This window comes from Schistocerca gregaria, chromosome 5 (assembly GCF_023897955.1).
Source record: "Schistocerca gregaria isolate iqSchGreg1 chromosome 5, iqSchGreg1.2, whole genome shotgun sequence".
NCBI classification, from domain to species: domain Eukaryota; kingdom Metazoa; phylum Arthropoda; class Insecta; order Orthoptera; family Acrididae; genus Schistocerca; species Schistocerca gregaria.
Window position 1 is genome coordinate 131,265,782 of NC_064924.1, and position 22,477 is coordinate 131,288,258.

Below are 22,477 nucleotides of genomic sequence, written 5' to 3' on the forward strand. Positions count from 1 at the left end.
GGGGGAACATAGCACTGAAGATTCCGCTCGTAACTACGCAGCACACCTGGTAGTACGTGGCTCCCTACACAGATGGCAGCACGAAACAGTGCGCGAGCTGCAGCCATATTCGGTGTATTCCAACATTTCATGCCTTGTTTACAGCGGAGCAATTGGGTGCAACACAAGCGAAGGACGATTCCTAAACAATTCCCTAGTGTTCATTGCCATTTACTTGCGCTTATAAATAAGTTTTTGCACTAGAGAGAACACGGAAGATGACACGAAAGAACGACTGTACAATTGCCCACGCGACCAGCTCTGCTTTATTGTTTGTTTTGGCGCTGAAGTCATAGGCACATGGGCGTCACTCAACACAAGGATAGTAATAGTCCCGACGCAAGACTGTGATACTCAGATAACATTGTTTTCTGTGGCGAGCGCCTTTGGCAACGAAGCAAACAAAATGGCACAGGAAAAGAAAACCGTAACTGTCTGAATTTTTACCGAAGTATAACGCTTTGAGGTACGGCACTTACAACTGAATCAGCCCCAGTAGATGATGTCATGTTCATGAGTTGCATGAAGTGCGCAACTGAGAGATGCAAATCTCCTTCAGATTGCAGTACCTGGATCTAGTTTGAAAACACACCGCAATGCAGTAGCAAAATCCTCATCCTTCTTCCAATGTGGAGTCTTCCTAATTTTCGTGATAAGAAACACCACTGCAACTGCTCGTGCTGCATCTTTTCTACTACCCCATGTTGCAGGAGAAAGCTTCATTTGGCTCTGACCTTACACATTGTGCACCATTGGCGGAGCTATTACAATATGTTCCCATTTGCATCGAGTGGTCAAAACATGGTCTTGTTGCATTAAGTCTGCTCACCCTGTTTCTCCACAGGATGCAGAAGGTTTCAGACATTACACTCTCCACCTTTTGCTCAGTTCTGGCTTAAATTGGAACAGTCACAAGGATATAGGTGCAGCAAGTCAGGGCAGAGACTGCACCTAATGGCTGTTACCATTGAAAGACATCTCCATAGGATCCAATTCAGGTATGTGGTTGAATGAAGAGACTTGATTCCAAAATCGCAGACAGCATATCTACCAGAAATCATAACAGTATAGATCTGAAACGCCATTGATCTGGTCATAGAATTTGTACATATCTTATGACTTCAATCTAGCACTGCATTTTTTAAATGATTCATCACACAGCACACCATCTTCCATACGTGACCATTCTCAATCAACCATCATCCTCCCTCGCTTACAACCCAGCGGATATATGGCAGAACCTCTGACATGGCGTCGAGATACAATGTGTTCGAAATACTGTTTGACAGCGTGAGAAATATCTAACAGTGGCACGAGGCAGTTGCAAATATCGGCTTCATGCCATGTTCCTTAGCCGAATCACTTTCTAAATTCGTTGAGAATGGCGATTTTATTACGAGGTTACACTGCTGGCGAAGGCGAGAGACAGTGACATAGTCGTTACGATCGTGTTTCTAATAACTGGTCAGCTATAAAACCATTACGTCTCTCTTCCTGAGGCATTGGTACGAATCGCAAGAAAAACAAATGAGGCAAGTTCATCCTTCGCGAATTTTCGCTCATTATTGTTTTGTGCCATCAGCACTTAGTTACAGGCGAAGTATTATTCTTAGTAGGGGATGTGTGATAGATTCTCTGTGATCAGCAGGCTTATAACGTATGTGTTGGAGTGTAACGTTACTGTGGTCAGTGTTCCAACATGTGCAAGGAAAAGGGTTTTGTCTAGTCGTAAGGGAGGTATGGATTTGATGTGGAAAATTGCGATTTCAGTGCATCGATAGCCATAAGCATGGTGAAAGATTGTACGTGGAAAACTACGTCCAGTCATACGAATGGTATAGATACTGAATTTCCAGAGCCACAGTCGTCAGGTATTTCCGATACTTCGCTCATTATTGAATGTCGCCATATTGGAGCTGTCATCGTGATATGTAATAGCAGTTATATTGATAAATATGTGGCTGGTTTCCTAAGAAGATCCTGCCTGGCGTATAGGTGCGTGGCAGAGGTAGTTGGTTGTCGAAACGAATTGACATTTCTGGCTTAACATATGAGCCGTCATTGGGCCGTCTGAACTGGACAGGTTGGGGTACGCACGTGCACCTGACCTAACCACATAGCACTCTAGGCGGTTGAATAGCGAACTAATACTCAGCATGTATCATGTATTGAGCAATCTTCGAGATCACGTGTGTTGTGAGTATTCTCTGTGGAAATTTGAGAAGATCCAAAATGGGCGAGTGTTTGCACTGAACAATTATTCCCTTCCATGTAAATTGCAGTGCAATAAAGCAGCTGGGGTGGATGAAATTAAGTCGGAACTCATCAAATACAGTGGAATGTCAGGTCTTAAATGGCTACACAGGGTAACTGAAATGGCCTGGGAGTCGGGACAGGTTCCATCAGACTGGACAAAAGCAGTAATCACACCAATCTTTAAACATGGAAACAGAAAAGATTGTAACAACTACAGAGGTATCTCTTTAATCAGCGTTGTGGGTAAAATCTTCTCAGGTATTGTTGAATGGAAAGTGCAAGTATTAGTTGAGGACCAATTGGATGAAAATCCAAGGCCTCTTAGAGGTTGTCAGGACCAGATCTTTAGCTTACAGCAAATAATGGAGAAGTGTTATGAATGGAACAGGGGATTGTATCTATGCTTTATAGATCTAGAAAAGGCATATGACCGGGTTCCTAGGAGGAAGTTATTGTCCGTTCTACGAGATTATGGAATAGGAGGCAAACTTTTGCAAGCAATTAAAGGTCTTTACATGGATAGTCAGGCAGCAGTTAGAATTGACGGTAAATTGAGTTCATGGTTCAGAGTAGTTTCAGGGGTAAGACAAGGCTGCAGCCTGTCTCCACTGTTGTTCATATTATTTATGGATCATATGTTGAAAACAATATACTGGTTGGGTGAGATTAAGCTATGTGAACACAAAATAAACAGTCTTGCATATGCGGATGACTTAGTTGTGATGGCAGATTCGATCGAAAGTTTGCAAAGTAATATTTCAGAGCTAGATCAGAAATGTAAGGACTATGGTATGAAGATTAGCATCTCCAAAACGAAAGTAATGTCAGTGGGAAAGAGATATAAAGGGATTGAGTGCCAAATAGGAGGAACTAAGTTAGAACAGGTGGACGGTTTCAAGTACTTAGGATGCATATTCTCACAGGATGGCAACATAGTGAAAGAACTGGAAGCGAGGTGTAGCAAAGCTAATTCAGTGAGTACTCAGCTACGAAATACTCTTTCTGCAAGAAGGAAATCAGTACCAAGACTAAGTTATCTGTGCACCGTTCAATCTTTCGACCAACTTTGTTGTATGGGAGCGAAAGCTGGGCGGATTCAGGTTACCTTATCAACAAGGTTGAGGTTACGGATATGAAAGTAGGTAGGATGATTGCAGGTACTAGTAGATGGGAACAATGGCAGGAGGGTGTCCACAATGAGGAAATCGAAGAAAAACTGGGAATGGACTCTATAGACGTAGCAGTCAGGGCGAATAGGCTTAGATGGTGGGGTCATGTTACACGCATGGGAGTAGCAAGGTTACCCAAGAGACTCATGGGTTCAGCAGTAGAGGGTAGGAGGATTCAGGGCAGACCAAGGAGAAGGTACCTGGATTCGGTTAAGAATGATTTTGAAGTAATAGGCTTAACATCAGAAGAGGCACCAATGTTAGCACTGAATAGGGGATCATGGAGGAATTTTATAAGTGGGACTATGCTCCAGACTGAACGCTGAAAGGCATAATCAGTCTTAAATGATGACGATGATGATGATGTAAATTGACCGGGTTGACTTGTTGTACTGCCGTTCTGCATGTTTCCCATTTTTATTTGGTTGAGAGAACATCGTTTATGATTGTGTGTTGTGTGCATGTAGATGGTGAAAATAGGTAGAAGAGAAATTTCCTGGTTCTGGACATGAGAAACATATTCGATTATAAGTGGTGGGGCGATTGCACACTCTGACGTAGTGACACAACAAGTTTGTAGTTGTAACACTTCTTTATTGATTACACATACACATGAATTCATCAGCACAACATTTGCTTGTCGAGGCCCTATCCACAATTAGTATTTACAATATTAACCGCCACACTTGTGACAACGGCCCCTTTACGTGCCGGTAACAACAACCAAAATAATAGATAAAATAGATAACCAAATGGTTACAACGTCGGCTATCGCCTTTCTCACTCAGTTTTACACTTACTGAAAAGGTAAAATTAATTTGATGCTGTCTGACCTGAAAGGTACTATTAATTGTTCTGTTTACACTTTGCATTCTACCTCACTCAGCGTCCGGAAGATATTAGACTTTATGCAAGCTTAAGGACGTCAATTTGATGAACATGTGATGGTCGCGAGAAAACGATAATCTATATCGATTTCACAAACACGATCCAAAAGATGAACTTGTACTCAACTTTGAGCAGTAGGAAATCTTCTGTCTAAAACAAGCCTCACGTTAATGGAATAGAGAAATCGCGCGTTAACAGGGTCCCGACGGCCCTGAGTACAAATCCTGAGTTTCCCGTGACACTGCAACCTCGCCCCGACCACTATCACGTTTCTGAAAACAGGAAAACATGAGTGGCAGACACACTGTAGTATATACAAGTTACACACACACACACACACACACACACACACACACACATATATATATATATATATATATATATTCCTGGAAATGGAAAAAAGAACACATTGACACCGGTGTGTCAGACCCACCATACTTGCTCCGGACACTGCGAAAAGGCTGTACAAGCAATGATCACACGCACGGCACAGCGGACACACCAGGAACCGCGGTGTTGGCCGTCGAATGGCGCTAGCTGCGCAGCATTTGTGCACCGCCGCCGTCAGTGTCAGCCAGTTTGCCGTGGCATACTGAGCTCCATCGCAGTCTTTAACACTGGTAGCATGCCGCGACAGCGTGGACGTGAACCGTATGTGCAGTTGACGGACTTTGAGCGAGGGCGTATAGTGGGCATGCGGGAGGCCGGGTGGACGTACCGCCGAATTGCTCAACACGTGGGGCGTGAAGTCTCCACAGTACATCGATGTTGTCGCCAGTGGTCGGCGGAAGGTGCACGTGCCCGTCGACCTGGGACCGGACCACAGCGACGCACGGATGCACGCCAAGACCGTAGGATCCTACGCAGTGCCGTAGGGGACCGCACCGCCACTTCCCAGCAAATTAGGGACACTGTTGCTCCTGGGGTATCGGCGAGGACCATTCGCAACCGTCTCCATGAAGCTGGGCTACGGTCCCGCACACCGTTAGGCCGTCTTCCGCTCACGCCCCAACATCGTGCAGCACGCCTCCAGTGGTGTCGCGACAGGCGTGAATGGAGGGACGAATGGAGACGTGTCGTCTTCAGCGATGAGAGTCGCTTCTGCCTTGGTGCCAATGATGGTCGTATGCGTGTTTGGCGCCGTGCAGGTGAGCGCCACAATTAGGATTGCATACGACCGAGGCACACAGGGCCAACACCCGGCATCATGGTGTCGGGAGCGATCTCCTACACTGGCCGTACACCTCTGGTGATCGTCGAGGGGACACTGAATAGTGCACGGTACATCCAAACCGTTATCGAACCCTTCGTTCTACCATTCCTAGACCGGCAAGGGAACTTGCTGTTCCAACAGGACAATGCACGTCCGCATGTATCCCGTGCCACCCGACGTGCTCTAGAAGGTGTAAGTCAACTACCCTGGCCAGCAAGATCTCCGGATCTGTCCCCCATTGAGCATGTTTGGGGCTGGATGAAGCGTCGTCTCACGCGGTCTGCACGTCCAGCACGAACGCTGGTCCAACTGAGGCGCCAGGAGGAAATGGCGTGGCAAGCCGTTCCACAGTACTACATCCAGTATCTCAACGATCGTCTCCATGGGAGAATAGCAGCCTGCATTGCTGCGAAAGGTGGATATACATTGTACTAGTGCCGACATTGTGCATGCTCTGTTGCCTGTGTCTATGTGCCTGTGGTTCTGTCAGTGTGATCATGTGATGTATCTGACCCCAGGAATGTGTCAATAAAGTTTCCCCTTCCTGGGACAATGAATTCACGGTGTTCTTATTTCAATTTCCAGGAGTGTATATATATGGTGAGTCACCTAACGTTACCGCTGGATATATTTCGTAAACCACATCAAATACTGAGGAATCGATTCCACAAACCGAACGTGAGGAGAGGAGATAGTGTAATTGGTTAATACAAACCATACAAAAATGCACGGAAGTATGTTTTTTAACATAAACCTACGTTTTTTTAAATGGAACCCCGTTAGTTTTGTTAGCACACCTGAACATATAAACAAATACGTAATCAGAGCCGTTTGTTCCATTGTAAAATGTTAATTATATCCGGAGATATTGTAACCTAAAGTTGACGATTGAGTACCATTCCTGCGCTGTTCGATAGTGTGTATCGGAGAACACCGAATTACGTAGGGATCCAAAGGGAACGGTGATGGACCTTAGGTACAGAAGAGACTGGAACAAGCACATTACGTCCACATGCTAACACTTTTTTATCGGTCTTTTCCACTGACGCACATGTACATTACCATGAGGGGTGAGGTACACGTACACACGTGGTTTCCGTTTTCAATTACGGAGTGGAATAGAGTGTGTCCCGACATGTCAGGCCAATAGATGTTCAATGTGGTGGCCATCATTTGCTGCACACAATTGCAATCTCTGGCGTAATGAATGTCGTACACGTCGCAGTACATGTGATGTAATGTCGCCGCAGGCTGCCACAATACGTTGTTTCATATCCTCTGGGGTTGTAGGCACATCACGGTACATATTCTCCTTTAACGTACCCCACACAAAGAAGTCCAGAGATGTAAGATCAGGAGAACGGGCTGGCCAATTTATGCGTCCTCCACGTCCTATGAAACGCCCGTCGAACATCCTGTCAAGGGTCAGCCTAGTGTTAATTGCGGAATGTGCACGTGCACCATCATGCTGATACCACATACGTCGACGCGTTTCCAGTGGGACATTTTCGAGCAACGTTGGCAGATCATTCTGTAGAAACGCGATGTATGTTGCAGCTGTTTGGGCCCCTGCAATGAAGTGAGGACCAATGAGGTGGTCGCCAATGATTTCACACCATCCATTTACAGTCCACGGTCGGTGTCGCTCTACCTGTCTGAGCCAGCGAGGATTGTCCACGGACCAGTAATGCATGTTCCGTAGATTCACTGTTCCGTGGTCTGTGAAACGCGCTTCATCGGTAAACAGGTAGAACTGCAACGCATTCCCTGTTAATGCCCATTGGCAGAATTGCACTCGATGATTAAAGTCATCACTAGATAATTTATGATGTAGCGACACAAGAAACGGGTGAAGTATGCGCATGACACTACTTTGACTCAGTCCACCGGCTCTCGCAATGTCCCGTGTACTCACGTGTGGGTTCATGGCAACAGCAGTTAACACACCAACTGCACCCGCTTCTCCTGTGATGGGCCTGTTACGGACCCGTTTGCTTGCTACGACCATACCTGGTGCTTACAGTTGGCGGTAGATGTTTTGCAATGTGTGGAACGTTGGATGCTCTCTGTCCGGGTACCGTTCTGCATACACCCTGCAGGCTTCAGCTGCATTTCGTCGACACTCGCCATAGATGAGTATCATCTCCGCCTTTTCAGAGTTCGAATACACCATGGTCACAGTTCCTACAACACTACACTATCACAGACGTCTGGTAATACGGTGTACTGCAGTTAGTTGGTCTGCGTGCGGAGACGAATGCAGAATAACAATAGCAGCAAGCGCTACATGCGGACACTGCGACAGCTAGACCAAACCACAACAGTGCACTACAGCCACACTCGTAAACACGGTCGTCATCGTAAACATGTCCCTGCAGATGCTGCTCGCCGACCGTGGCCCGTTTTTGTTACAACACGCAACTGAACGTCGGAGGTTTCAAACGTCAACTTTAGGTTACAATATCTCCGGATGTAATTAACATTTTACAATGCAACAAACGGCACTGATTACGTATTTGTTTATATGTTCAGATGTGCTAACAAAACTAACGGGGTTCCATTTTAAAAAACGTAGGTTTGTGTTAAAAAACATACTTCCGTGCATTTTTGTATGGTTTCTATTAAACAATTACACTAGTCCCTCTCCTCACGTTCGGTCTGTGGAATCGATTCGTCAGTATTTATCCAGCGGTAACGTTAGTTGACTCGCCAATGAACAGAATTAAGGAGCTTAGTTTCTAGAACAAAAAAGTTCTAGATACTATGTGAAAAGATGTGTCAGTCCACACCCAATGACTTAAGGTCCACCTTACAAGGTAATTTGTCTTTGCTGAATGCCTGACACCACATGAATCAAACGTGCAGTACCTAAAGTGTCAATCAACCTTCAGATAGGTATTTGAAATTGCAATAGAAAATTAATGTAACTTCAATAGGTCGCTAATGCAGTAAGCACGGCCCCTATGGCTACAGACCAAAATACACACGGCCTCTATCCGACCATAAAACACTATGTGACCTATATTTATCATGGCTACTTGGCTTCCATACACACAAGACATTATTAAGAAACAACAACTACCACTAATTCGTAAAACCAGAAAATTCTAAATCTATAACTAAATTAAGAAATGACGTCCAAATGAACCAGCTACCTTCAGCGTGCCACTAAGCAGCAAATCCAAACTTACAAATGCACTATTTCTAGCCACTTCAGTAACATAATTTCATGGCCGTTCCAGAACATAAGTCGCCTCGCCACCACTGCAGTGAATGTTTTACTGGCCACTAGCACGATCAACTGCAACAGTCAACAGTCGTTAAGTACACAATAATATTCACTGTATATAGAAGGAGGAATCCATCACGAAAGCTTGGCTATTCATTTTTTTTCCTTCTTCGCGTGAAATTCACACTCCATCCATCCACATAGCTCTCGAGGTATTAGCAAATCCTGGCCGCCACTGGCCAGCCGTGTCAATACAACTTTAATACTTTCCAGCAGCAGACCATGCTTCTTCGTTGCTACAACTCAGTTGCTCCTCACGGCATACGGCCCTGCCAGGTGACATGGTGTCGCCAACTCCCTACAACTACAACATCGAAAGAACGTCACGTCACAGACTCGGGCCATGCGCGGACTTGCGCACGCACTCCACCGTAAATAGCCTGCCTCAAAGACGCAAAGAGAACAAGGCACAGGCACAACGATCAAAGATGGAAGTAAGATTCGGCGCCAGAAACCCGCCGTCTCAATAAGCAGCACAACCTTAGGCGACTTTGTAAAGTGCAAGGATCATCTGGAACCTGTTATATCACTGACATCGGTACTCATTAAAAATACAAGTGGAACTAACAAGTTTCTCTATCTTCGAGTTTTCGCATAAAGATTTTAGCAGACAACTTAAGTTTCTAGTTACTCAGTGGTTTGCAGTGCGTCCCACATAATGATCTCGCCGAAGTTTCAGGTTTCTAGAGACATAATTTCCACTCTTTATCTAGGCGCGCAGTCAGGAAACGTGGGACTGCTACGGTCACAGGTTCGAATCCTGCCGCGGGAATGGATGTGTGTGATGTCCTTAGGTTAGTTAGGTTTAAGTAGTTCCCAGTTCTGGGGGACTGATGACCACAGCAGTTGAGTCCCATAGTGCTCAGAGCCATTTGAACCACTCTTTATCTTTCCAATTTTACTGTGCAAACGATCGGTAGCATACTGCTACGTGGTTGATTTTGAGAACTATCGCGTAAATGATAAGATATTCCGGCAAATCATGCGAAAATGCATGAAATTCAGTAAATGTTCATCTGTACTCGATGATTTCAGCACAATATAGTCAAAAATATTTGGCGTGTAACATCGGATATTGCAGCTGATATCGGTTTGGAGATTGGTAAATTAATACGCTATTGACGAATCATTGCTCATCGACATAGCTTAGAAAGTAAATATTCATGTAATATCACAGCTATCACAGTGCTTTGTGTGTAAGTGTGTTTCGAGTAGTAGTTTTGTGATATATATTCAGTTTGTGAAGCACATTGTTTAATTAATATATCCTGCAAAATCTTCTGAAGGGGCAGCATTTGGAGAGTTTTGTGACATCTTCAAGATATATATATATATATATATATATATATATATATATGACAATATTCCGCACATTGCTTGGACGCCTGATTTAATAACTCCTGAAGCATTTCATGTTCAATGACAGGGCGTATCCATTAGCATCAAAGAAAGTGTGCCAGGATGGAAGAAGAAGTCTGCGTGACAGGATGTGTTTAGCGTGGTCCTGCAGTTGCCGGTGGCTGGTGGCTATTGTGGAGTGGCCCGGCACATCGCTTCTTCCAGGGCCGCAAGTTTGGTGCATGGAGCGCACGCAACAAAGTTTTTCATATATTTTAGGATGATCTGTGACAGTGTAATTCCTTGGTTCCTTTTGCTATCAGAATAAAAAAAGAGTATTGCAGTTGTTTAACATCGTTTAAATTGTTTAAACACCACTGTCAATTGCGAGGTGTATTGCGGCTTCAGAAATAAATAAACAATATTCTTAAACAAATTGTTTAAACCATGCCTTGTGCACGCTATATTAGCCTCCTATCATGAGGTTCTCCCAGTCCAGCAATTCGACAAGGACCGAGCAAATTTCCTGATGGGGGAGGGTAGGGGGAGTGCCAACAGCGCCCTCTGGTGGTGGTGTTGTGAATTAGGTCAGTTGGTCTCTGGACCTCAAGATGAAGACACGATATTTGGTATTCCTGCAAATAAATTTGAATTTTCAGAATTTTTTTGAATTTCCCACCATTTCCTGGGGTGTGGGTGGGTAGAGTTAAGTTAATGGAGGTAGCCCAACTGACCTATTTTCCCATCAATATTTGAACTCTCTGCTATAACATCCGTTCAATGTTGCTATATATATGGCCGCCATTTTGGCTCCGCCATCATGAATAAAATTATGGAACAATGTAGATTCGGTTGATGCGGCTTTCTCCTGCTATTCACATGTTTATTTACTTCCTTTTTGCTTTCTACAGTATTGCTTTCAAGTTCATTTCCCTCGTATAGCCCTTCTAATATCCCTTCACCTGTCAGCTTTTCCATCAATGTTAGTGCTGATTTCCCATCTGAGTTCATACAACTGCTTCTCATTTCTCAAAAAGTCTAATATTGCCCACTAAATAAGTTATGTATAAAATGAACAGAAGGTGATTGGTATAAGACACTTCCCTGGGTCACACCAGATAACAGTAACGACAACTGGCGAACTTGCAACACAAACCTTTTGTGGCTACTGTAGGTCAGTTTGTTTTGAACAGTGCTGCTGGCAAAACGACTCTTGTATACACTATTATTTACATATATTTAACGATACTGGTCCTGATTTTGTGTTTAGCATTTGACAGTGCCACTAAGGTTCCAGTCTTTATAAAACAGGTATACCTCTTCATATCTAAAGCGGAGAAATGCGCATGTATGACAGTAATACTTTCCATTATGGTCTATTTTACTGTTTTAAGGTGTAGACTAGAGTGTTGCAATGCTCGTCTGTTGACGGGGGGACCGAGTCGCTCGTGTCTGGCCCCATACGACTCGGCTCGGTCACGTACTCGCCCCATGTCTGATGTCCGGATACGCGGATAACCGAGCATGACCGATCACCGCTGACGTCTCACCTAGCCTCGCGCCGGCTCGCTGCACTGCACTGCACTGTACAAATCCAACGCCTCTCTCTCTCTCTCTCTCTCTCTCTCTCTCTCTCACACACACACACACACACACACACACACACACAATGTATTTATATCTCTCTCTCTCTTTTAATACAAAAGTAACGTTTCCAAGAACGATTACGTGACACAGCTAAATTCATAAAGCACTTGGAAAGTAAAAAAAATACATATCTTTTAGTACACATCAATTATGCTAGTTAATTATAAATCTATCGCGTATTACAATGAAACAGTGCTTTTAACTGCAGTAATTACTCACATGACAGCCAGTGTCATTGGCACTGCAAATTTGTTGCAGTTTGTGAAACCAAAGAAGAACTAACTGGGTTGTCGGTTCTTTTTCGCCTTCTAATTCATCTGTGGCCTCTTTAAATGGTCTCAGAAAATGCGCAATTTTTCCTGCAAGTTCATTATCATGTCCTTGCAATCTGTAAGCGGAGTTCCTTTCCGTCAGCAAAGCAGCAACTTCGTTATACTGAGTGTGTAAGGATTCCAGCATAGTGTACAAGCTGTTCCAGCGTGTGCAGACCTCTTGTTTCAACGATGATTTCAAAGACGAGCAGAGGCCACTTTTCTTAATGTACCTTACAATACATTTTGCAGTTTTTATTGCTGATGCGATGTTCGGGGCATGATTTAACAAGAAGTTATCTTCATCGAAAGTATGGCTAAGTGCTGTGTTTATTCAATGAGCAGCACACGGAATCCTTTCTTGATTTTCCAAAGCCTTTATTACATTGGCAACCTGGTCGGAGACATAAACAAAACATGTGCAACATGTGCTGCGAAATGTCCCAATCAGCCATCCTCTCTTCAATTTCTTTCATAATATTTACCCCCGTCTTCTTAACGCCAGGGAATTTTGTTGTAAATAAAACATTGTTCACAGGAGACCAATCTGTGCTAATGTAATGTGTTGTAAGCGTCAAATAGTGCACCTGATTATGCGAATCAGTCCACATATCAACTGTCGCAGCCGTTGTTTCATTAATAACTTCCGCAATAACGGAAGGCATTATGCTGCTTCGCATTGCATCAGCTTGTTCTTTGACATGTCAGCTTATAGTAGAGGGACATGGCATGACATCAGCCACGTTAACTTCTCCATAATGCGCACCTGGATGTATTAATTCTTGGCCTAGTTCTCTGAAACCTTTACCGGAAACAGTATTAAAAGGTCTCATATCTTTAGCACACATTGCAATACATTTTGCTGTAATACTATTTTTTATTACTGCCGGTATCCCTGAATGAGCTGTCTCTTTGTGATGTTTCCTGCAACTGTGTTTCTTTAAATGAGGCGTTCCCGGCTGGAAACACAATAATGTGGAGCAGTTTATGCACGATACTTACCCAGTAGACGCACTATTTTCGTCTACAACCAACAGAAATATACTCCATAATTGGCTTTTTAGACCTTCCCGTTCCTTCAATGTGTAAAAACATTGGTTTCAATCTTAGGTCTTACTGCACTCGCTTCCTCGTGCTGCTGCATGATTACAGAGAGACACACCACAAATGAGAAGCCCGTACTGGTTGCCGTCTCACACGGATAATGACACGTGTAATTTGTTTGAAGTTACGTGCTACGTATTCGGTCACCGCTTCTATGCTCGGTCACAAGAACTAGTGCGGGCAGCCTATCCAGTTAGGGTGTGCTCGCCCCTTCTCGTATTTCGTGCTCGCGTACTCGGTCATGCAGGACTCTAGTGTAGACAATCTGCTAGTGTATTTAAGTTTTCCCCATATTTTGCTGCAGTTCTGAAGACGGTCACCTTAGACCGAAACTGGTAGTTTGATGACAAAAAATTTGTGACCACAGACGTGAAGTAAAGGGTATTTACTCCGTATTTGGGTAACTGTTCAATTCACGACCATGTCACAGCTTGTGAGATAACACTTCTGTGTCTGTAGATGATGCTCTATTCAGGTTAATGCACTCCATCCTGGATAACACAGCTAATGAAGCCTTGTTAGGTGCACCATAGGAAACTATTTACACTTATGGCCGTTAAAAATGCTCTTGCTCACGTGCCATAGCCCTCTCGCCTGGCTGCACATTTTCCCTGCCACTACGCCACGCTGTCTGAGGGTGAGAAGGTGGATTCCTGTTTCTCGCCAACATAGATCGCAAACAACACACATTTTCAGAATGGCTGTATTTAATTATATTTGTTGCATTGAAGATGAAATGTAATACAGAAAGATTTTCTCAGTCAGGGTGCCACGTAATCGTGACACGTTTACTTTCGTAGACGAAAAGAGTGTTTGACAGACATATGTTGGTCTAAATATTTTATCACGTTTGCAACCTCATTATGGAAACATGCAGCCTCTTCCTGAGGAAAACAATTTAGACCTCGAGGATAGTTTTAACGTAAAAAAAAATTTCTTTTATATGGGAACTAAACTCCAGATCAGTCAGTTATACCTGCACATATACAAGGGTGCTTTCAATTGAAACGACAAACTGTCTGGAAAACAGATTAAGATTGGCGGTGTCTCAAAACCTTTAGAAAACCATACCTGTAATACTTTTCAAGGCCTCAATGAATTGTTCAATCCCTACTTTTTCTTTAATTACAGTGAGATAAGGGAAATGGAGGGCGTTTTTAATCATTGTTTGTCCCACCCACAATGGAATTTTCTTTTTAAGTGAATCCCCACCAAATTAGAAATAAGTTGTCTCTCGCCTTGCAGTGTCTTACTATGTGCAGTGTGCAGGCAAGTCCCCTTACAGTCTGAGATCTGTAATCCATTCTGGATGCTCTAACTTTCTTCCTTGCTCTCCTGTTTTTCTTCATAAATTCAACATTGTTGTTGTTGTCTTCACTCCAGAGACTGATTTGATGCAATTCTCCATGCACCTCTAACTTGTGCAAGCTTCGTAACTGCTGCAACCTGCATCCTTCTGAATCTGCTTAGTGTATTCATCTCTTGGTCTCCCTCTACGATTTTTACCCTCCACACTGCCCTCCAGCACTAAATTGGTGATTCCTTGTTGCCTCAGAACATGTCCTACCAACAGATCCCTACTTCTAGTCAAATTGTGCCACAAACTTCTCTTTTCCCCAATTCTATTCAGTACCTCCTCATTAGTTACGTGATCTACCCATCTAATATTCAGCATTCTTCTGTAGCACCACATTTCGAAAACTTCTATTCTCTTCTTGTCTAAACTGTTTATTGTCCATGTTTCACTTCCATACATGGCTACACTCCATACAAATACTTTCAGGAATGTCTTCCTGACACTTAAATCTATACTCGATGTTAACAAATTTCTCTTCTTCAGAAACGCTTTCCTTGCCATTGCCATTCTACATTTGATATCCTCTCTACTTCGATCATCATCAGTTATTTTGCTCCCCAAATAGCAGAACTCTTCTACTACTTCAAGTGTCTCGTTTCCTAATGTAATTCCCTGAGCCTCACCAGATTTAATTCGACTACATTCCATTATCCTCGTTTTGATGTTGTTGATGTTTATCTTATATCATCCTTTTAAGACAATGTCCATTCAGTTCAACTGCTCTTCCAGGTCTTTAGCAAACCTCAAGGTTTTCATTTCTTCTCCATGGATTTTAATTCCTACACCAAATTTTTCTTTTGTTTCCTTTAGTGCTTGCTCAATATACAGATTGAATAACATCGGGGATATGCTACAATCCTATCTCACTTCCTCCCCAACCACTGCTTCCCTTACATGACCCTCGACTCTTATAACTGCCATCTGGTTTCTGTACAAATTGTAAATAGACCTTGGCTCCCCGTATTGGACCCCTGACACCTTCAGAATTTGAGTATTCCAGTCAACATTACCAAAAGCCTTGTCTAAGTCTAAAAATGCTATAATGGTAGGTTTATCTGTCCTTAATCTAGTTTCTAAGGTACGTCGCAGGGTCAGTATTGCCCCATGTGTTCCTACGTTTCTACAGAATCCAAACTGATCTTCCCCGAGGACGACTTCTACTAGTTTTTCCATTCGTCTGTAAAGAATATGTGTTAGTATTTTGCAGCTGTGACTTATTAAACTGATAATTCGGTAATTTTCACATCTGTCAACACCTGCAACCTTTGGGATTGCAATTATTATATTCTTCTTGAAGTCTGAGGGTATTTCGTCTGTCTCGTACATCTTGCTCACCAGCTGGTAGAGTTTTGTCATGGCTGGTTCTCCCAAGGTTATCAGTAGTTCTAATGGAATGTTGTCTACTCCCAGGTCTTTCAGTGCTCTGTCACATTCTTCACGCAGTATTATTGTTGTTGTTGTTGTGGTCTTCAGTCCTGAGACTGGATTGATGCAGCTCTCCATGCTACTCTATCCTGTACAAGCCTTTTCATCTCCCAGTACCTACCACAACCTACATCCTTCTGAATCTGCTTAGTGTATTCATCTCTTGGTCTCCCTCCACGATTTTTACCCCCCACACTGCCCTGCAGCACTAAACTGGTGACTTCTTGTTGCCTCAGAACGCAGTATTACACCTCCCATTTCATCTTCATCTACGTCCTCTTCCATTTCCATAATATTGCCCTCAATTACATCGCCCTTGTATAGACCCTCTATATGCTCCTTCCACCTTCCTGCTTTCCCTTCTATGCTTAGAACTAGTTTGCCATCTGAGCTCTTAATATTCATAGAAGTGGTTGTCTTTCTCCAAAAGACTTTTTAATTTTCCTGTAGGGAGTGTCGATCTTACCCCTAGTGATATAATCCTCTAAATCCTTACATTTGTCCTCTAGGCATCCCTGCTTAGCCATTTTGCACTTCCTGTCGATCTCAATTTTGAGACGTTTGTATTTCTTTTTGCCTGTTTCATTTACTGCGTTTTTATATTTTCTCCTTTCATCAGTTAAATTCAAAATGTCCTCTGTTACCCAAGGATTTCTACTAGCCCTTGTCTTTTTACCTATTGTACTTGATCCTCTACTGCCTTCACTAATTCATCTCTCAAAGCTACCCGTTCTTCTTCTATTATATTTAGTCTCCCATTCTTATCAATGGTTCACTAATGCTATCTCTGAAGCTCTCGACAACCTCTGGTTCTGTCAGTTTATTCGGGTCCCATCTCCTTAAATGCCCACGTTTTTGCAGTTTTTCAGCTTTAATCTACAGTTCATAACCAATAGATTGTGGCCATAGTCCACATCTGCCCCTGGAAATGTCTTACAGTTTAAATCTGGTTCCTAAAACTGTGTCTTACCTCTATATAATCTGTCTGATACCGTCCAGTGTGTCCAGGCCTCTTCCAAGTGTACAACTTCCTTTCATGATTCTTAAACCAAGCGTTAGCTGTGATTAAGTTATGCTCTGTACAAAATTCTACCAGATGGCTTCTTCTTTCATTCCTTACCCACGTTCCATATTCACCTACTACGTTTCCTTCTCCTCCTTTCCCTACTATCGAATTCCAGCCATCCATGACTATTAAATTTTCGTCTCCCTTCACTATCTGAATAAATTCTTTTATTTCATCATACATTTCCTCAGGCTCTTTGTCATCTGCGGAGCTACTTGGCATATACATTTGTACTACTGTGGTAGGGTTTGAAATCGAAAAATTGTTCCAGGAATGGCCATTGGCTTAACCAACGTAGTTTGCAGTAGTAAATGAAGTCTCCACACTGCTCGTTCAGTTCCATGGTAACTGCTGCAACTGACAGAAATTTTACTGTTCTTACCACCAGTTTAGTCACGTGCTGCCCTCCTGCAGATTTAGCACAAACCCTTTCTTGCTGTACTCAACAATGCATCCCCCCCTGTCGATCATTGCAATTTTTTGCTCTTTCATCATCAATTAAATCTTTGAAACCTTTCTGTACGCTGTTATAATATATGTAATGTTGCGGTATCTGGCGACTATGCGACTGTGTATAGCAAGACAACGTCTCTTTGTGTCGCTACACTCTTTTGTTGTGTCACTGTGGTCGACACTACAAAAGAGTGTAGCGGGAAGAACACATCATTAAACCTGTAGCTGATTTAGGGGTGTACAAGGATTAGACATTTAGTACACAGGTGTGCCAAGTCTGGCGGCAAAAATGGCTCTAGTGCAGCTGAGCATCGAGCCTAACTGAGCTCACTTGACAGATTTGGGTGTGCCATTAGAGGCTGCTTCAACTCTGTGATAGTGGGTGGCATGTGTTGGCGTGCCATTCTCTCGGTAACCTGTGACCAATTACTTTCAGTGGGTCAGAAATTTGGAGAATGTGCCGATCTGGGCGACAGTGGAGCAGCCTCTATATTGAGGTAGGTCGGAACAGCATGTATAACATGTGGTCTTCTGTTACCTTGCTGGAAGATTACATCAGACAGACTTCCAGAAATTTAACGATTACTGCCAAAATATCAGCTATATGGACCAGGCAGGATCATATTGTGTACCCATTTTGACCCCATAGCATAACACCAGGTGCTGGACCCGTTTGATGATGATGAATATAACCTGGCGATGTTTGTTCTCCTCAGAACCTCCATACTCAATTATGTACACCGTACACAGTATCATGACTGGCCTGAAAGGACAGTGGTGACTCCTGTGTCCAGGGTCATTGTTCATATTTGTCTAGACGTCATTGCCCTGTCCATGTCGATCCCGGCTGCCTGGACCAGGGTGACCCCAGGGCTGTAAAACCTTTTCTGATCTGGGGGCGTTCTCTGTGAACGGAGACCTGCCACCGGGCTTCTCCCCAGGTAGTGGATATGGGAGGTCTTCCCATCTGCCAGCTACGACCCTTCCTCCCCCCACCCACCCCCGCCCCTTAACTGGGACTGGAGCTGTCCCTGGATCTCGAATAGGCGTCTGGGACCACACAACCGGGATAATTCGCCCAGGGCTATCACCTCAAGTATCAGGCCACGGTTTCCTTGTGGGTTTGCCTGGTCGTCCGAGTGACAATACTTATATGACGTCATGTTATAACCCCGGCAACTGCACGGCAATAAACCTTAAAGGTGGCCCCGAACTATCCAATCTCTACTGCGTCTTTCATAGGGTACAGGGTGTCCTAGGCATCAGCATCAGTGCATTGCAGGTTTGGGCATGCGTCCTCAGTGGTAACTTGTTAAAGGCAGCTGGTGCAAACCTGCTAAGAAGAGTAGAGTGTTGTAGCTACAGGATAGTCTACCTAGGAACACATAATGTTATGAATTTAGAGTTACTTGAAGGAATGGGCACTAGAAGCGGTTTTAGGCATTTTCCGCCATTTTCTACAGTTCTATTGTTGTTGGACATGAGGTTGTGTTTCTTTGCAGCATTGGTAAATATTTCGCGTTCTGCTGTATAATATACTGCAGTTATTTTGAATATATTGTTAATTTTTATTATTTTACTGTGATGAGAAAAACGCTGTACATTTTTAGAACTGTCAATAAAATTCTTCTGGGTTAGAGACCGCATTGTCATTTATAAAATTCCAACGTTTCGGCGTCTGTTGCAAGACGCCGAAACGTTGGAATTTTATAAATGACAATGCGGTCTCTAACCCAGAAGAATTTTATTGACATTGACAACGGCCGCGGAAGCCTACGGTTACATTTTTAGAACTATTTATCCTCCTTCTGGACAGTTAATCCATAGTTTTCCAGTCGTGCACAGTGTTGTACCTTGAAGCAGAGGGATGTCATTTACCAAGGGACATGTGAAATTTGCAGTCTGGCTCTGTAGCTGACAGCTGGTAGTGAACATGAAGACTTGAAATCGGCGCAGAATAATTACGTTTATGTTTGTACCTAATACTTTTACATTTGTAATGCCGCTGTGTAGTGGGGTGTCCATATGCAAATGCAACGACTTGTAACACTCGTGGATAGTACGTCGTAAAAATTCAAAAGCATAAGATCCGACGATGATAGCGTACATCCGTCGGAACCGGTAATCCAATAAAATGCATTTTTAGCGATCTCGGCTTGTGAAATTCTCTTCAGTTACCATAGACTGCACATCGCCCGCAGACTGACCATGTCAGAAATATATAATTTCACACCAACATGGTATATCTTTATTTGTATTATAGCATACGCAATCATTTTGTAATCGTTCGACTGTAGTAGGACATAAGGCAAGGACCAAGTGGTTGGCTGAAGGTCACAATACCAAAGATGTGGATCACAGAGAAAACTGGTTAAAATTTTGAAATTTCACAAGCATTTCCGCGCGAAATGTATTATAACCTACGCAATTGTCGGAAACATAACTTGACCACTACCAGAATGTACAGTTTGGAGTTTGAAACTGAAAAAAGGCTACATAACGGCCACGGACATTTATCAGAAAAATGAATACAGCGTTCGGCGAAGCGTTGCTGCGCTAAGTAAACTTCCGCTCACCTTGTGGTGAATCATCTCAGACGCACGCCTCCTTGAAGTCACTCAAATGCAGTTCTCAGCCGGAAAAAACTATAGAAAAACAGCTGTACACTTCGTAAACACAAGTCGCAGTAAAACTGATTTGTCGGTGGCGGGTATAGTTAAATGGAAGGATTTATGCGTGTAAAATTTCACTCTATTACGGTAAGCTTGCATACACCAGTTGCTACCAAGCCTTACTATAAGCTGTACTTAGTATGAAAATTCTCCACACACACACACACACACACACACACACACACACATACACACACACACACACACACACACACACACACATAGCCGTGGCCGGTTTATAGTAGTTATAAATTATTCTTCACCGAAGTTTACAAACGGATTGTTTCTTTTAGAGTAGCTCGCTCAAACGTTACTATAATCAGACTCACGTAACACAATGTTCACATTTGCGATAAGCAACTAGTTACGAAGAATTTAGTTACTTAAAACGTCCCCAAAAGTTCTGAATTTCATCCCGCTCATTAAATCACACTTTATGGCACTTATCAATTATTTTGGTACCGAATTATCACAATATTAATAAATTTCCGCGTAGCACATACCAATAGGTCTGATCTCTATGAGATCCAAGGCTCTACTCTAATCTTTCTCTATGCAAAAGCATTCTGTAATTCATTAAATACGAGCGAATATTCTAATTTATCATTGCGGAGACATCACAGCCAGCTTGAAACCAGCATCAAACTGCTCAAGACCGCACAAAACCAATCAAAATTTGTCACAGAATCAGAACAGTAAATTAACCACAAATAAATTTTGAAAACCAGCAAATACAAAATTAATTCCCTCTTAATAAAACGAATTTACCGAAATTATGATCTCATTTCCCCTGTATCATAAACTAACGAAATAGTTTATACAAAGTTCCCCCGTACGAATAACTAACACAAAGTTCATTCTCGAACATTCGTCACTTGACTTCGATGTACAATATCAAAAAAACTTTATATAAAACAGTGTTTCACATTCACTCCTTCATTCACTCTCATAACAAAGCGTAATCATAGTGTTAGTTAATTAATTATTACAAAATTAAACAAACAGAACTGCAAATAAAAATGACAATGTTTCGAGTGCAACTCAGTTTCCGTCAGCTAGTGACCTCTACGAGATCGCATAGAAACTACATACATCCGAGCAATCTGCTGCCATCTGTACTGTGCGTGACTTACTGCATCCCATCTAAATACGCCCGATGTGACGCCTCACTCCACCTTTAATTATGCAAAGGTTTTTTTGAAAATAAAAATTTTGGGTACCTTAACTCAAACATCGGGCCAAATCCAAAACCAAAATTTAGAAAATTACACTTCATTACGTCAGAATTGGTATTTCTAAAACTAGCGTAGCTTATGATTTGACAAAATTATATTACTTCTAAATAAATCAAGTTAGTTTTTTCGTACAAAATTAGTTTTTCCGCACAACAATGACACTTGCCTTTCCTGTGAAGTTTACAATTTTTATAAAATGTTCCTGTTTTCTATGGAAGGCCTCTATTTATCTGACATCAATTAATTCTCTCCTGCTTTAATCTTGGCACTTCATTGTCGTCACAATTTTTTACACTCGTTTCTCACATTTGTAGGACACCCACGTATGTTGCGTGACCTTCAGCTGCAGTCCAGACTTCAGTTAGAATTCCATAGTTCTCGAAAACAGAATTTCGTCTAAGCCCACAAATAATAGTTACATCTTCCTGAAATAAATATTTATTACATATGTTTCTGAAATTCCATTTTACAGTCAACTAAATTAACAGAGACTTTAACTAGTGTGTTAAAGTGTCACCCAATTAAATTTACTTGAAAATATAAGTAATTAAATCGAAATAATCCCAAAACTTCAGCGAACTACTGTATCCAGTGTAAGCAATCTGTTCATTTGCTTAGCTAACTGCAACACTTAGGTTAAGAAGACTAAAGTTTCAAGTTTCAAGATTAAAGTTCTTTCAAACTTGACTTACATTAAGTACAAATCATTCTTAGATAATATACGATAGTTACCACTGCTTTATACCAGTTCCTTCATTACTACTCATGTACAGTCACTCATCTGGTAGAAATACTATAGTGGAGCCACAATGCCTCTCATTTTCTTCAGCATAATGTTTTGACTAACATAGACATACACATATAGATTATATACATATTCAAAAAACTTATATACAGCTCTTTCGTTTCCCCTTCTTTCCTTCCAAAACTTTCACACCTGAGTTCAGCTAATGTCAGTATTAGTATTCTTATTTCCAAATTTCATTAGATTCCTTACATCACCATACTAGTCAGT